Raw genomic sequence first — 16,845 nt, 5'->3', positions numbered from 1 at the left:
AAGTGATCGGAGTGTGATTGACAGGAAGTGGGGGTTTCTGGGCGGAAACTGTCCGTTTTCTGGGAGTGTGCGGAAAAACGCAGGCGTGTCAGGATAAAACGCGGGAGTGTCTGGAGAAACAGGGGAGTGGCTGGCCGAACGCAGGGCGTGTTTGTGACGTCAAACCAGGAACGAAACGGCCTGAGCTGATCGCAATCTGTGAGTAGGTCTGGAGCTACTCAGAAACTGCTAAGAATTTTCTATTCGCAATTCTGCTAATCTTTTGTTTCGCTATTCTGCTAAGCTAAGATACACTCCCAGAGGGCGGCGGCCTAGCGTGTGCAATGCTGCTAAAATCTGCTAGCGAGCGAACAACTCTGAATGACGCCCTATGTGGGGGAGAGCGGACAATACAAAACATGCAGAAGGGGGCAGCTCAGTATGGGACATACAGATGGTGTGGGGTCAGTGGCGGTGCTAGGGTGTTCGGCGCCCTCCTGCAAATTACAAATTTGAGCCCTCCCATACTTTGTAAAGTGACTGTGAGCTGCCTGAAAAAAGGTGTGTAGTCTCACAAAGGGGCGTCACCACACAATAGTACTCCCAATTAAAATTACGCCACAAAATCACAATGTTATTCACATTACACCGCACATAGTGCCCCTGATTCATAGTACGCCACATGGTAGTGTCCCTTATTCACATTACATCACACAGTAGCGCCCCTAGTCATGTTATGTTACACAGTAGTTCCTATTACACACATAATGCCCACAGTATTAAGGCCCCTTACAAATAATGCCCACAGTAGTAGTGCTGCTTATACACATTATGCCCACAGTAGTGCCTCTTATATGCATAATGTCAACAGTAGTAATGCCCCTTATACATATGATGCGCACAGTAGTAGTGCCATCTATCCACATAATGCCCACAGTAGTAGTAGTGCTGCTTATAGGCCTAATGTCCACAGTAGTAGTGCCCCTTATATATGCATAATCCCCACAGTAATAGTGCCCCCTTATATACACATAATGCCCACAGTAGTAGTGCCCCCTATAAACATAATGTCCACAGTAGTAATGCCCCTTACAAATAATGCCCACAGTAGTAGAACTGATTATACACATTATGCTCACAGTAGTGCCCCTTATATGCATAATGTCATCAGTAATAATGCCTCTTATACACATGATGTGCACAGTAGTAGTGCCACTTATACACATAATGCCCACAGTAGTTGTGGGGAGTCTATTTTTCTCTGTACGTTACCCCTAATGTCAAAACTGGAAAAGCGGCTCCTCCGGAGATAATGAAATAGGTGACCTATTTATCAAAGAACTGGGGGCAGCTATATTAAGCCTGGAAGAGAAACTGGAGAAAGAAAAACTAACAACCACTTGGTTACTGTCTGTCATTTTTCAAACACAGCCTGTAACATGGAAGTCAGGAGCTGATTGGCTGGTACTTTATCTCTCTCCACTTTATCACTCTGCAGGGCTTAATACATCTCCCCCACAGAATAACCAAATGGTGAAATGGGACAAAATGGTATAAATGATGTAAAAAAGAGCTGTAACAAGTGACTGTTTCCCTATCTTTGCATATTATTAAGGTGGCATAGCCCTTTTTCCTACAGACCTTTTGCTTACCGCACAGGGGTCCTGATTCAGATGTGGACGCAAAGCTGATGTTGCACACGAGTGGCTCAATGCTTTTTCACTGCGCATACATGTAAGCTGCACTGCGCACAAGATGCGATCAAGCTCACATAGCGGCTCCCATCGCAAAGTGATTGACAGGAAGACAGCATTTGGGGTTGTAACGGGGGTGGCTAACTGTACACAGGCGTGTTAATTCTGTTCAAACACCTTTCCATGAGCGTGTCTAAATTACCCATTGTGACCTCTGTTGCTGCTGGAGATCCCTCTGTGTCTAGGAGACTTGCTCAGCCTATGACTGCTCAGACTCACTCAGGGCGGACTGCGATGCAATTGCAAATGGCAAAATATTGCAGCAATGATCGCTTTAACAACCACAACTGAATCAGAACCACAAATACACGATTATATTTTACTATTTTATCACATTTAACAACTAAGGGGTCAATGTAATTATGTGCGAGTTTGTCTTACAACAGCCGCACTTTCTGGAAGCCCAAACTCGCTCAAAAGTGCCCGCAACCCTATCTGGCCACGAAGAGTGCGAGTTTGGGTGCCTTTGCCAGTGTTGAAACGTTGCAGCAATGGCAACTTGGATTGACCCCTAAATGTTAGCAATTTATAGCTTTTATTATTTACTGGTCAAATTTCTTTTCTGAAGGTACCCTCTTATTACTATGAAAAAGAACTTATCCCACCCCAGTGTGTGCACTATATAAAACAATTGGTCCTTTGGGTAATGTGTCCTTATTTTAGGTATTTTCCATGTCCTCAATAGTTAGAATAACATATTTACGTAGAGAGAGTTTTCTCTCTACACAACCACACCACTGTTTGTAGTTTGTCTCTCTGCTTGTTTATCCACTAACAATGTTTTTTCCTTTTTTCGTCTTAGTCTACACAGCAGTTGACCGCTGGCAAGTATAGGCAGGTATAGGTAAGTACTGCACCCCTCCCATTACTCATAGCTCCTGGGGGGTTAGATTTAGGCTGCGGGTGAGGAGAGGTTAGGGTTAGGCTGCGTGTAGGGTGGGTTAGGCACCCCCGGGGGTGGTTAGGCTGCGGGGGAGGGAGGGTTAGGTTTAGGCTGTGGGGACAGAGGTTAGGATTAGGCACCTCTACGGGAGGGTTAGAGTCAGGCACAAAGGAGGAGGTCAGTGTTAGGCTGTGAACTGAGAGGGTTAAGGAGGTGGGAAGAGGGGAAAACACCCCTTACCCACCCCTGTTGTCCTTTTTTGCTCTGGGATCCCGGCATCGGTATTACAACCAATAGGATCCTGGGCGCCAGGATCATACTGATCCCCTTATTAGTATACCTCTTAATGCCCAGAGGGAAGGGCGATCCTGAGGCCATGGTTCCCCAAGGGGGGGTTTCCTCTCCTGAGCGCTCAAGGATGACTCGTTGTGAGTCCAGATGTGTAGCTTTAATGCCATAATAAGTACCAATCTCATGCCCGTCCCTGCAATGTGTAAGAAGTAAAATAATCACTAATGCGATCACTTTACTTCTGGGTTTAGACTGCGTATGTAAGAGCAGACAGTAATGCAGAGGGATCCCAAGGATCCTTCTCCTAGGAAGAATTGCATAATGTAGCCCATGGGCTACAAACGCCATTTAGAAATGGCATTAGCTGCCGGGCTAAGCTCAGAAATGCTTTGCATTCTGGAGCTTGGTGAGTTTCACAGTTTACCAAATGCCGTAGAAACTTTTGGTGGCTGCTTTTGTGATCAATATAGGGGGCATGCAACAGATATCTCCAATATCAATTGCAGTCCCCAATACATACTGTACATTCAGGGGCTGTTTAATATTTGTGGGCAGCCTCCAAAACCAACTGTTTTCGGAGATGTCTCGCAAATATTATTTGTGAAATATTCTTCATAATAATTTTTTGTATATTTTAGCATAAACTAAAAATGTTTTATGGATTCATTGGCTGAGTCTCCGTTCTTTATTGCATGCTAATTTCACAGGGTCCGCAAATTATTACTGATATGAGTGTTACTCTACTGTCCTGCTGGTGCTCCTGGCCAGCTGTATTGCAGCTATACATATATTTTATATACAGCACTCTTGGGGATATGTATCAAGCCTGGAGAAAGATAAAGTAGAGATGTCCAAAGCACCACCTCATCATCTGTCACTTATCTAGCACAGTACATGAAATAATACCTGTAGTTAGAAGCATCATTTGCTTTGGGCAAATACCAAACTTTATTTCTTTCCGTGGCTTGATACATCTCCCGGAAAATATAATGTCTCCCTTTCACTTAATTAACAAGTTAACTTAATAGTTGACAATGGGGGTAATTCTGAGTTGATCGCAGCAGCAAGTTTGTTAGCAATTGGGCAAAACCATGTGCACTGCAGGGGAGGCAGATGCAGAGCCGGCCCTAACCAATATGATGCCCTAGGCAAGATTTTGGCTGGTGCCCCTTAGCACCACTGCTGGTTCCGCCTCTGACCTTGCACCTCTTTCCCACCACCATCACTCATCACCCATAGCAGTCCTTATTTTGGTGTTTGTACCCCCTATATTTTAAATAGGAACAGTTCGCACATTTGGCGGACAGCCCAAAAAGGGGGGTGTTTTTGCTGGCAAGGGGCATGGCCACACAATAGTAACCCCAATTCCAATTACACCACACAGTACTGCAACGATCATGCGATAGTGTCCATAATTCATATTACATCCCACAGTAGTATCACTTTACCTTATAAACGTTACACCTCACATTAGAGCCCCTTATTCACATTACATCACACTGAATTGCTCCTTATTCACATTACACCACACCCTATTGTTCTTTATTCATATTAGACGACACAGTAGTGCCCTTTATATACGCAACGCCACATAGTAGAGCACCTTATACACATAGTGCCACACATTAGTAATGCATTTATACACATAATTCCACACAGTAATGCCCCTTACACGTTATTAATGTCCTTAGAAACATAATGCGCCTTACACATTATGACAACCTTTATTAATGCCCTTTTACACATAATGTCCCTTACATATATGCCGCACATTATTAATGCCCTTATACACATAATGACACACATAGTGCACCCTACACATTTGCTGCACATTATTAGTGCCCCTATACACATAATGACACACATACAGTAGTACCCTGTTACACATATGCCGCACTTTATTAATGCCCTTATACACATAATGACACACATAGTGCTCCTTACACATATGTTGCACATTATTAATGCATTTTTACATGACACACATAATGCTCCTTACACATATTCCGAACACTACTGCACAACCAACCCACTCACATGCACACAGCACTCACACTGCCACTAACACTGTGACCTCTGCCTCTGCTTGGATACATAAAACTTGCCTCAATGCTAACGTCGGGCACCTTTTTTTTATGAAAATGCAGCTTATTTGCATTGCTATGTGGCTAGGATGCACAATCAGATTCTGCTGATTAAAATGATATGCAGCATACCTATGTACTGTGTGAGACTGTGGCTGTATCTGCATAAGAAATGCTACACACAGAATATAGGCATGCTGCATATCATTTTAATCAGCAGAAGCTGCTGATGCCCCTAGGCATATCAAATGCCCTAGGTAATTGCCTAGTTTGCCTATGCCTATGACTGGCTCTGGGCAGATGTAACATGTGCAGGGCGAGTTAGATTTGGGTGGGGTTATTTCGTTTCTGTGCAGGGTAAATACTGGCTGCTTTATTTTTACACTGCAATTTAGATTTCAGTTTGAATACACCCCACCCAAATCTAACTCCCTCTGCACATGTTATATCTGTTATATCTGCAGTGCACATGGGCCCTCATTCCGAGTTGTTCGCTCGTTATTTTCCTTCGCATCGGTGAGATTTTCCGCTAACTGCGCATGCGCAATGTTAGCACTGCGGCTGCGTCAAATAAATTTGCTAAGAAGTTTGGTATTTTACTCACGGCATTACGAGGTTTTTTCTTCGTTCTGGTGATCGGAGTGTGATTGACAGGAAGTGGGTGTTTCTGGGCGGAAACTGTCCATTTTATGGGTGTGTGTGAAAAAACGCTGCCGTTTCTGGGAAAAACGTGGGAGTGGCTGGAGAAACGGGGGAGTGTCTGGGCGAACGCTGGGTGTGTTTGTGACGTCAAACCAGGAACGAAACTGACTGAACTGATCACAGTGGCAGAGGAAGTCTCGAGCTACTCAGAAACTGCTAAGAAATGTCTATTCGCAATTTTGCGAATCTTTCGTTCGCAATTCTGCTAAGCTAAGATTCACTCCCAGAGGGCGGCGGCTTAGCGTGTGCACTGCTGCGAAAAGCGGCTAGTGAGCGAACAACTCGGAATGAGGGCCATGGTTTTGCCAAACTGCTAACAAAATTGTTGCTGCGATCAACTCAGAATTAGGCCCAATGTCTTTGTCTTGGGAACAGGGTAAGAAATTCAGGGTATAAGATAATGTTATAAAGGGTTTCCATCTTCCGATAACTTTCTAATGGCTTGTCGATACCCTCCTGGTACATTTACTTTAATTTATCATTCACATTTCTTCTATGCCAGACAAAGGCGGATTGGGAACGTAAAGTGGCCCTGGAAAAATATGAAAAGTGGCCTCAGCAGAAAGATCCTGTCACAGTAGGTGATCACACCAGTAGGTGAGGCATTGTACTGGTAGGCAGCACACCAGGGTGACAAGTACACACATTAAATGATTATTACTACTTAATCCAACAGCAGGGAATTCCAAAGATTAGCACCGACTTGGTAAAAGGTCACTATAAAATAGATCATTCTGACTGGTGTCTCATCCATTGTTTAACACCCACTGGTCTCACATTTATCCTTGCGGTAAAAGAAATCACAATGTCTCTGTCTACCATTCTAGTGAGAGGTATTCAATACAAGGAGCATCCCAGTGACTACCATACAATGCCCATAGCAACCAACTAGGTTCTAGCTATCATTTTATAGAATATATTTGAAGCTCATTGGTTGCTATGGGCAACAAACTCTTTAGAAGGTTTGCTTCATCTCTCCCTTGCCAAGCTGAGCACATATCGGACACTTATGGTAGTGCCCAAATCTCAGGTTTTCTCTCGCACCTCCATGTTGTAATGTTGGTAGGACACGATGTGCCGTTGGAGTTCCTGAACTGGCATGGCTCAGATTAGACCAAAGATAAAAGAAAAAATTCATGTTACAAAAGAGTGTTCTTAGGTAATAGGGGGAGATATTTGGTTACACATATAGAGCCTGATTCTGAGATTTTCATAAATCTCTGATGTTTAATGATCTGCACATGAGCAGGCACCACACTCCACACGTTCAGATCTGGTCTGCGACATCCTGAGTAACCTCAAGGTTACTAGATGTCCGATGTGCATGCAGGTGATCCCGTGCTGCCCCTTCAGATGCAGCAGCGCATCACAGAATCATGGGCTACTTTTTTACTTAATACAACTCATGTAGCTTTTGCATAATTCTGCACAACTACAGAGGTGCCATTAGCATCCAACTCTGAGCCAGCCCCATATTTATATAGAGGCAGGGGCGTAATTAGAACTTTCTGGGTCCAATAGCAACATTTTTAAGGGGCCCCCAACTCAGTTCTCCAGACAGAATGGCAGCTGAGACATAGAGACAGAGAGAGTGGGGGCAGGGACACAGAGAGAGTGTGCCAGCAAAGACATAGGGACAGAGATAGGCACCAGGTACATAGGGACAGAAAGAGGAAGCAGGGGCATAGAAACAGAGAGAGAGGCAGAAGGGACAGAAAGAGGCAGCAGGGGCATAGAAACAGATAGGCAGCAGGAACGTAGGGACAGAAAGAGAGGCAGCAGGGACATAGAGAGGGATAGAGGGTCAGCAGGGACTTAGAGAGATGCAGTTGGGACAAAGAGAGAAGCAGCAGGGATGCAGGAACAAATAGTGGCAGCAGGAACCTAGAGACAGAGAGAGTGACAGCAGTGTCACAGACAGAGAGTGCCAGAAAAGACATAAGGACAGAGATAGGCAGCAGGGGCTTAGGAACAAAAAGAGGAAGCAGGGGCATAGAAACAGAGAGAGAGAGGCAGCAGGGACGTAGGGACAGATAGCGAGGCAGCAGGGATGTAAAGACATATAGAGAGGTAATTGCAACCTGGGTTGGCAACCGAAATCTTGGGGCCCGTTACATTGATGTCTCTGGAGCCCCATTAGATTTTATATATACACATTGTATATATAAACAAGTTTCATCGGCGTCACTCAGGAATAAAACACACAACGATAGCCAATTTCAGCCAACGTTTCAATGCAGCAGGATTTTCCTCAGGGCATATATATATATATATATATATTTCTCTAACGTCCTAGAGGATGCTGGGACTCCGTAAGGACCATGGGGATAGACGGGCTCCGCAGGAGACATGGGCACTTTAAGAAAGACTTTGACTCTGGGTGTGCACTGGCTCCTCCCTCTATGCCCCACCTCCAGACCTCAGTTTGATACTGTGCCCAGAGGAGATGGGTGCACTGCAGGGAGCTCTCCTGAGTTTCCTGCTAAGAAAGTATTTTAATTACCGGTAGGTTTTTTATTTTCAGGGAGCACTGCTGGCAACAGACTCCCTGCATCGTGGGACTGAGGAGAGAGAAACAGCCCTACTTCTCTGAGTTTCAAGGTCCTGTTTCTTAGGCTACTGGACACCATTAGCTCCAGAGTGAGTCGGAACACAGGTCTCACCCTGGAGTTCGTCCCAGAGCCGCGCCGCCGTCCTCCTCGCAGAGCCAGAAGATAGAAGCCGGGTGAGTATGAGAAGAAAGAAGGCTTCAAAGGCGGCAGAAGACTTCGTGATCTTCACTGAGGTAACGCACAGCACTGCAGCTGTGCGCCATTGCTCCCATTCACCTCACACACTCCGGTCACTGTAAGGGTGCAGGGCGCAGGGGGGTGCCCTGGGCAGCAATATAAACCTCTATTATGGCATTAACACATATATACATGTACAGCTGGGCACTGTACATGTATATAAAAAGAGCCCCCGCCATGTTTTTGAATAATTTGAGCGGGACAGAAGCCCGCCGCCGAGGGGGCGGGGCTTCTCCCTCAGCACTCACCAGCGCCATTTTTCTCCACAGCACAGCGCTGAGAGGAAGCTCCCCGGACTCTCCCCTGCTTACTGAGGTGACAGTGGGTTTTTCAAGAGGGGGGGGGGGGGCACATAATTGGCGAAAAACAAGTTATTTCAGCGCTACTGGGGAAACATTCTGTGTTTTGCCTGGGTTATATAGCGCTGGGGTGTGTGCTGGCATACTCTCTCTCTGTCTCTCCAAAGGGCCTGGTGGGGAACTGTCTTCAGATAAGAGCTTCCCTGTGTGTGTGGGGTGTGTCGGTACGCGTGTGTCGACATGTATGAAGTGGAAGGCTCACCTAAGGAGGAGGGGGAGTGTATGAATGTCAGATCTCCGTCGGCAGCGACGACACCGGACTGGATGGAGATGTGGAATGTCTTGAGTTCTAGTGTAAATTTATTACACAAGAGATTAGACAAGGCTGAGGCTAGGGAACAGTCAGGTAGTCAGACCATGCCTGTCCCTGTGTCACCGGGACCTTCCGGGTCTCAGAAGCGCACATTGTCCCAAATAATGGACACAGATACCGACACGGATTCAGACTCCAGTGTCGACTATGAGGAGGCAAAATTACAGCCAAAAGTGGCTAAGGGCACTCGATATATGATTCTTGCAATAAAAGATGTTTTGCATATCACAGAGGAACCCCCTGTCCCTGACAAGAGGGTACACATGTATAAAGAGAAAAAGCCTGAGGTCACTTTTCCATCCTCGTATGAGCTGAGCGAGCTGTGCGAAAAGGCTTGGGAATCTCCAGACAAGAGGCTGCAGATTCCCAAAAGGATTCTTATGGCGTATCCTTTCCCGCAAACGGATAGGATACGATGGGAGTCTTCTCCTAAGGTGGACAAGGCTTTAACACGTTTATCAAAAAAGATAGCGCTGCCATCACAAGATACGGCTACCCTCAAGGATGCTGCTGATCGCAGACAGGAGGTTACCATGAAGTCCATTTACACACATTCAGGTACAATTCTTAGACCGGCAATGGCGTCAGCCTGGGTTTGTAGTGCTGTCGCAGCATGGACAGACTCCTTATCTACGGAAATTGAGACCCTAGATAAGGATACCATTTTAATGACCCTAGGGCATATAAAAGATGCTGCGTTATATATGAGGGATGCTCAAAGAGACATTTGTTTGCTATGTCTGTTTCTGCTAGGCGAGTCTTATGGACCCGACAGTGGACGGGTGATGCCGACTCAAAGAGGCATATGGAGTCTTTGCCTTACAAAGGTGAGGAGTTATTTGGAGAAGGCCTCTCGGACCTCGTCTCCACAGCTACGGCAGGTAAATCGAATTTTTTGCCTTACGTTCCCTCACAGCCTAAGAAAGCGCCTCATTATCAAATGCAGTCCTTTAGTTCGAATAAAAGCAAAAGAGTACGAGGATCGTCCTTTCTTGAGGTAAGGGCAGAGGAAAAAAGCTGTACACAGCTAGTTCCCAGGAACAGAAGTCCTCCCCTGCCTCTGCAAAATCCACCGCATGACGCTGGGGCTTCCCTGGGGGAGTCCGCTCAAGTGGGGGCACGGCTTCGACTTTTCAGCCACATCTGGGTTCATTCACAGGTGGATCCCTGGGCAATAGAAATTGTTTCTCAGGGATACAAGCTGGAATTCGAAGAGGTGCCTCCTCGCCGGTTTTTCGAATCGGCTCTACCTGCGGCTCCCTCAGAGAGGGAGTTAGTGTTGAATGCAATACAAAAATTGTATCTTCAACAGGTAGTGGTCAAGGTTCCTCTACTGCAGCAAGGAAAGGGTTATTACTCAACCCTGTTTGTGGTTCCGAAACCGGACGGTTCGGTCAGACCCATTTTGAATGTAAAATCCCTGAACTTATACTTGAGAAAGTTCAAGTTCAAGATGGAATCGCTCAGGGCGGTCATCGCCAGCCTGGAAGGAGGGGATTTTATGGTTTCCCTGGACATAAAGGATGCATACCTTCATGTTCCAATATTTCCTCCTCATCAGGTGTTCCTGAGATTTGCTGTACAGGATTGTCATTACCAATTTCAGACGTTGCCGTTTGGGCTTTCAAAGGCCCCGAGGATTTTCACCAAGGTAATGGCGGAAATGATGGTGCTCCTGTGCAAGCGAGGGGTCACAATTATCCCATACTTGGACGATCTCCTCATAAAAGCGAGATCTCGGGAGAAGTTACTGGACAGCGTGTCTCTGTCTTTGAAGGTGTTGCAGCAACACGGCTGGATTCTCAATATCCCGAAGTCACAGTTGGTTCCTACGACGCGTCTGACCTTCTTGGGCTTGATTCTGGATACAGACCAGAAGAAGGTTTTTCTTCCAATGGAAAAAGCTCAGGAGCTCATGACTCGGGTCAGAAACCTATTGAAGCCAAAACAGGTGTCAGTGCATCACTGCACTCGAGTCCTGGGGAAAATGGTGGCATCGTACGAAGCCATTCCCTTCGGCAGGTTCCATGCGAGGACCTTCCAATGGGACCTACTGGACAAGTGGTCCGGGTCACATCTACAAATGCATCAGAGGATCACCCTGTCCCCCAGAGCAAGGGTGTCTCTCCTGTGGTGGCTGCAGAGTGCTCACCTCCTGGAGGGTCGCAGGTTCGGCATTCAGGACTGGATCCTGGTGACCACAGACGCAAGTCTCCGAGGTTGGGGAGCAGTCACACAGGGAAGAAATTTCCAAGGTCTTTGGTCGAGTCTAGAGACTTATCTCCACATCAACATCCTGGAGTTGAGGGCCATATACAACGCCCTACGTCAAGCGGAGGCATTACTTCGCGACAAACCAGTTCTGATTCAGTCGAACAATGTCACCGCAGTAGCTCATGTAAACCGCCAAGGCAGCACAAGGAGCAGGGTGGCAATGGCGGAAGCCACCAGGATTCTTCGCTGGGCGGAAAATCATGTAAGCGCACTGTCAGCAGTTTCATTCCGGGAGTGGACAACTGGGAAGCAGACTTCCTCAGCAGACACGACCTGCATCCGGGAGAGTGGGGACTTCATCCAGAAGGCTTCGCGCAGATCGCAAGTCGATGGGGACTGCCCCAAATAGACATGATGGCGTCCCGTCTCAGCGCAAAGTTAAAAAGGTATTGCGCCAGGTCAAGAGATCCTCAGGCGATAGCTGTGGACGCCCTGGTGACGCCGTGGGTGTTTCGGTCGGTCTATGTGTTTCCTCCTCTTCCTCTCATACCCAAGGTGTTGAGAATAATAAGACAGAGAAGAGTGAGAACAATCCTCATTGTTCCAGATTGGCCACGAAGGACTTGGTATCCGGATCTACAGGAATTGCTCACAGAAGATCCGTGGCCTCTTCCTCTAAGACAGGCCCTGTCTGTTCCAAGACTTACCGCAGCTGCATTTGACGGCATGGCGGTTGAACCCCGGATCCTAGCGGAAAAAGGTATTCCGGATTAGGTCATTCCTACGCTAATATAGGCTAGGAAGGACGTTACATCAAAACATTATCACCGAATATGGAGAAAATATGTTTCTTGGTGTGAGGCCAGGAATGCTCCTACGGAGGAGTTCCATCTGGGTCGTCTCCTTCACTTCCTGCAAACTGGAGTGAATTTGGGACTAAAATTAGGCTCCATAAAAGTTCAGATTTCGGCCTTATCCATTTTCTTTCAAAAGGAATTGGCCTCTCTACCTGAAGTACAGACTTTTGTAAAGGGAGTACTGCATATTCAGCCTCCTTTTGTACTTCCGGTGGCGCCTTGGGACCTTAACGTGGTGTTAAGTTTCCTTAAGTCACATTGGTTTGAACCACTCAAAACGGTGGAGTTAAAATATCTCACTTGGAAGGTGGTCATGTTGCTACCCTTGGCTTCGGCTAGGCGAGTCTCGGAATTGGCGGCTTTATCACATAAAAGCCCCTATCTATTTTTTCATGTGGATAGGGCAGAATTGCGGACTTGTCCTCAATTCCTACCTAAAGTGGTTTTATCCTTTCATATGAATCAACCTATTGTTGTGCCTGTGGCTACGCATGACTTGGAGGATTCCGAGTCCCTGGATGTGGTCAGGGCTTTGAAAATTTACGTGGCCAGAACGGCTAGAGTCAGAAAAACAGAAGCACTATTTGTCCTGTATGCAGCCAACAAGGTTGGCGCTCCTGCTTCAAAGCAGACTATTGCTCGCTGGATCTGTAACACGATTCAGCAGGCACATTCTACGGCAGGATTGCCGTTACCAAGATCGGTTAGGGCCCATTCCACTAGGAAGGTGGGTTCTTCTTGGGCGGCTGCCCGAGGGGTCTCGGCACTACAGCTGCGTCGAGCTGCTACTTGGTCGGGGTCAAACACCTTTGCAAAGTTCTATAAGTTTGATACCCTGGCTGAGGAGGACCTCCTGTTCGCTCAATCGGTGCTGAAGAGTCATCCGCACTCTCCCGCCCGTTTGGGAGCTTTGGTATAATCCCCATGGTCCTTACGGAGTCCCAGCATCCTCTAGGACGTTAGAGAAAATAAGATTTTAAACCTACCGGTAAATCTTTTTCTCGTAGTCCGTAGAAGATGCTGGGCGCCCGTCCCAAGTGCGGACTACTTCTGCAAGACTTGTATATAGTTATTGCTTAAATAAGGGTTATGTTATAGTTTCATCGGTTTTGAACCGAAACTATGTTGTTTTTCATACTGTTAACTGGTTAGTTTAACACAAGTAATACGGTGTGATTGGTGTGGCTGGTATGAATCTTGCCCTTGGATTAACTAAACTCCTTTCCTCGTACTGTCCATCTCCTCTGGGCACAGTTTCTCTAACTGAGGTCTGGAGGAGGGGCATAGAGGGAGGAGCCAATGCACACCCAGAGTCAAAGTCTTTCTTAAAGTGCCCATGTCTCCTGCGGAGCCCGTCTATCCCCATGGTCCTTCCGGAGTCCCAGCATCCTCTACGGACTACGAGAAAAAGATTTACCGGTAGGTTTAAAATCTTATTTTATATATATATATATATATATATATATATCCACAGTTGCATAGATGCACTCTCCTTTTCACAACATGCAGGGTATGTCCTTAATTGTCCCTTTTAGGAACTATCCACATTCTCCAAAACAAGGGCACTCACTACTTTTTTCATTTTCCAAAAAAGTGTACAAGAATTTTATTAATTCAATCTGCAGGCACAGCTGTATAAGTTCACTATCTTCATAAGCATGTCCATATGTTGGAGTCACTGAACGGCATAAATCAGCATAGCACATCAACAGCTTTCCATAATTTTGTCAGAAATCTGATCACTTTACATTATTTCTTCAAACTACTTTCAACATTTCCATTACATTCATGCTGCAATGTTTCCTTCGACTGACTCCACTTGCTATGGCTTTTACATGCTATACCTTTATAGGGTACATCATGTCACAATCTATGTCTGTCGACTTCGGCCGCTTACGTGCCTTATGAGACCCACATCTGTCCAGCCGAACCTCCGGCGTGCGTTCCACCTGAATGCGCATGTCCTTTATATATATATATATTTTATATATACACAGTGTATATATAAACAAGTTTCGTCGGCGTCACTCAGGAATAAAACACACAACGATAGCCACCTTCAGCCAACGTTTCAATGCAGCAGCATTTTCCTCAGGGCATATATATATATATATATATATATATATACTGAATTCTAAATTTGCTGGGCTATATAAGAAACTTAATAAATACATATGTATTTATACACATTTAAATATGTATATCTCTGCTTCCTCCCCCACACATACCGCAGTCTGTCTCCCTCTCTCTATCCTCCCACACACCCCAAAGTCAGTCTCTCTCAATTACTCCATGCTGCATTCACAACTTCCCCACCCCATCCCAAAGCCCTGTATCCCCTCACCAAGCCACACCTGCACTGCACTCCCCAGTATCCAGATCCTCACACCGCATAGCAGGTACCATACGACGCTCACACCCCACCAGAAGAGGCCGGCGCAGGGCACAGGAATCCTGGCCAGCAAAGCTTCTGCCATGTCCCGTAAATGTCTGCAACAGAGCTGGACTTGGAAGAGTGGATGCACACTCGTACCGCACAGTAACTGTGTGTGAGATGCTCCTGTCAGTGGCGTCACAAGGCGGGTGCGGGGGGTGCGGCCTGCACCCGGGTGTGACGCCTGGAGGAGGGTGACACCAAATGTCAGCTCCTCCGCACTGACAGGAACCAGGTACTGCAGTGAGAAAGTCTCCTACAGCACCCGGCTCCTGTCACAGAAGAGGAGCCGACAGCGGACGGAGACTGGCTCTGGAGGAAGCCCAGCATCTCCGGAGATGCTGGGCACGCCCCCAGAGTGACGATTCCGGGATCCCCGCGAAGCCATGCCCCCTAAGTACAAGGCCACGCGGCAGGAGATCAGGGGCGCGCACCGGGTGTCACCACACCCGGTGACGCCTCTGGCTCCTGTCACTCTAAGACCGCACCCACACTGCCTACAGCTCACTGCCTTACTTGGACATCCCTTCCAGGCACTAAGCTGCGTATCCTTGGGGTCCCTCCGATCCTTTGACCCCCCCCTGTCGCCGGTCCTGACTACACAAGTGCCACTCTCAGGCTTCCTGAGTATTATTAAACTCCTATTTATCTGTATGTGCAGAATTATAACAGAACATCAAAAGAACATAACTTGTAGTATGCCCTGATAAACACATAATCTCTACATAGTGAATAAAGGGGGTCATTCCGAGTTGTTCGCTCGCTAGCTACTTTTAGCAGCCGTGCAAACGTAGTGTTGCCGCCCACGGGGGAGTGTATTCTCGCTTTGCAAATGTGCGAACGCCTTTGCAGCCGAGCGCAACAAAAACATTTGGTGCAGTTTCACAGTAGCTCTGGACTTACTCAGCCCTTGCGATCACTTCAGTCTTTTTAGTGCCGGAATTGACGTCAAACACCCGCCCTGCAAACGCCTAAACACGCCTGCATTTTCCCAAAAACTCCCAGAAAACGGATGTTGACACCCATAAACGCCCTCTTTCTGTCAATCACCTTGCGTTCGGCTGTGCGAATGGAATCTTCGCTAAATCCATCGCCCAACACAATCCTCTTTGTACCCATATGATGCGCCTGCACATTGCGGTGCATACGCATGCGCAATTTTGCAATTTTTTTACCTGATAGCTGCGCTTCGAAAATCGTCAGCGAGCGATCAACTCGGAATGTCCACCAAAGTACGCTCTATTGAATATTATCACTGTGTTACCTTGCCTTTGGTTTTATATGGAAACAGAATGACTTGGTGGCATATAAAACCCCTTATATACAATTAGGGTCTGATGCAGAAGACAACGTATGCCCATTTGCGGAGCAGATCTTGTGTGGAACACACTGTGCATGTTCTGAGAGTGGGAGCACGCTAGGGCAGGTGATTCAGAGTTATACCTATTTTACCACAACTATACCTTTGACCAAGGAAACGGAGTTGGGTTGTATCAAGGTGTACTCAAAAGGACAAAGTGAAGTGACGGCGTTTATGAAAATGTGAGCTATGCAGACCTGGACATAGGCTACAATACATTGACTACAGAGCAGGTGTAAATGAACGTGGATGATGATGGTGACTAGTGGCAAACCAGGGGTGCACTCATTCCCCATGATGCGCATGGGTATGGGACTCAAGGTCGACACCCATTAGGTCGACACACCTTAGGTCGACATGCCTTAGGTCGACGGTGGGTAGGTCGACACTAGAAATAGGTCGACACAGCCATTAGGTCAACGTGAACAAGGCCAACATGAAAAAAGGTCGACATGAGTTTTTTATGTATTTTTGGTGTTGTTTTCTCTGTCAAGTGACCGGGAACCCCAATTAGTGCACCGCGTCCCCTTGCATGGCTTGCTTTGCAGGTTACCGTTCCCAATCGTAGTCTACGTGGATCGTAAAGTATGGAAAAGTCCCCCTTCAAAAAAAGAATGTGAAAAACTCATGTCGACCTTTTTGCATGTCGACCTTGTTCAGGTCGACCTAATGGCCGTGTCGACCTATTACTAGTGTCGCCCTATCAACTGTCGACCAATAGGTGTCGACCTATTGGTTCTCAACCTAATTGGTGTCGACCAAGAGTCTGGATACCGACGCGCACACCTCTGAATATGGACAAATGTAGGCATTTTTTCCTTGCACG

General features: G+C 46.7%; 1 protein-coding gene across 5 annotated transcripts in view; it reads right to left on the bottom strand.

Moving 5' to 3' along the window:
- LOC135050015 (apoptosis-inducing factor 3-like) overlaps positions 1-16,845 on the bottom strand; it is a 309,250-nt gene that overhangs the window by 183,709 nt on the left and 108,696 nt on the right. The gene's annotated exons all lie outside the window — the stretch shown is intronic.

Source organism: Pseudophryne corroboree, chromosome 2, assembly GCF_028390025.1.
Source record: "Pseudophryne corroboree isolate aPseCor3 chromosome 2, aPseCor3.hap2, whole genome shotgun sequence".
Classification (NCBI taxonomy): domain Eukaryota; kingdom Metazoa; phylum Chordata; class Amphibia; order Anura; family Myobatrachidae; genus Pseudophryne; species Pseudophryne corroboree.
The sequence above is the reverse complement of the archived record's forward strand: the minus strand, read 5'-3'. Positions and strand labels throughout refer to the sequence as shown.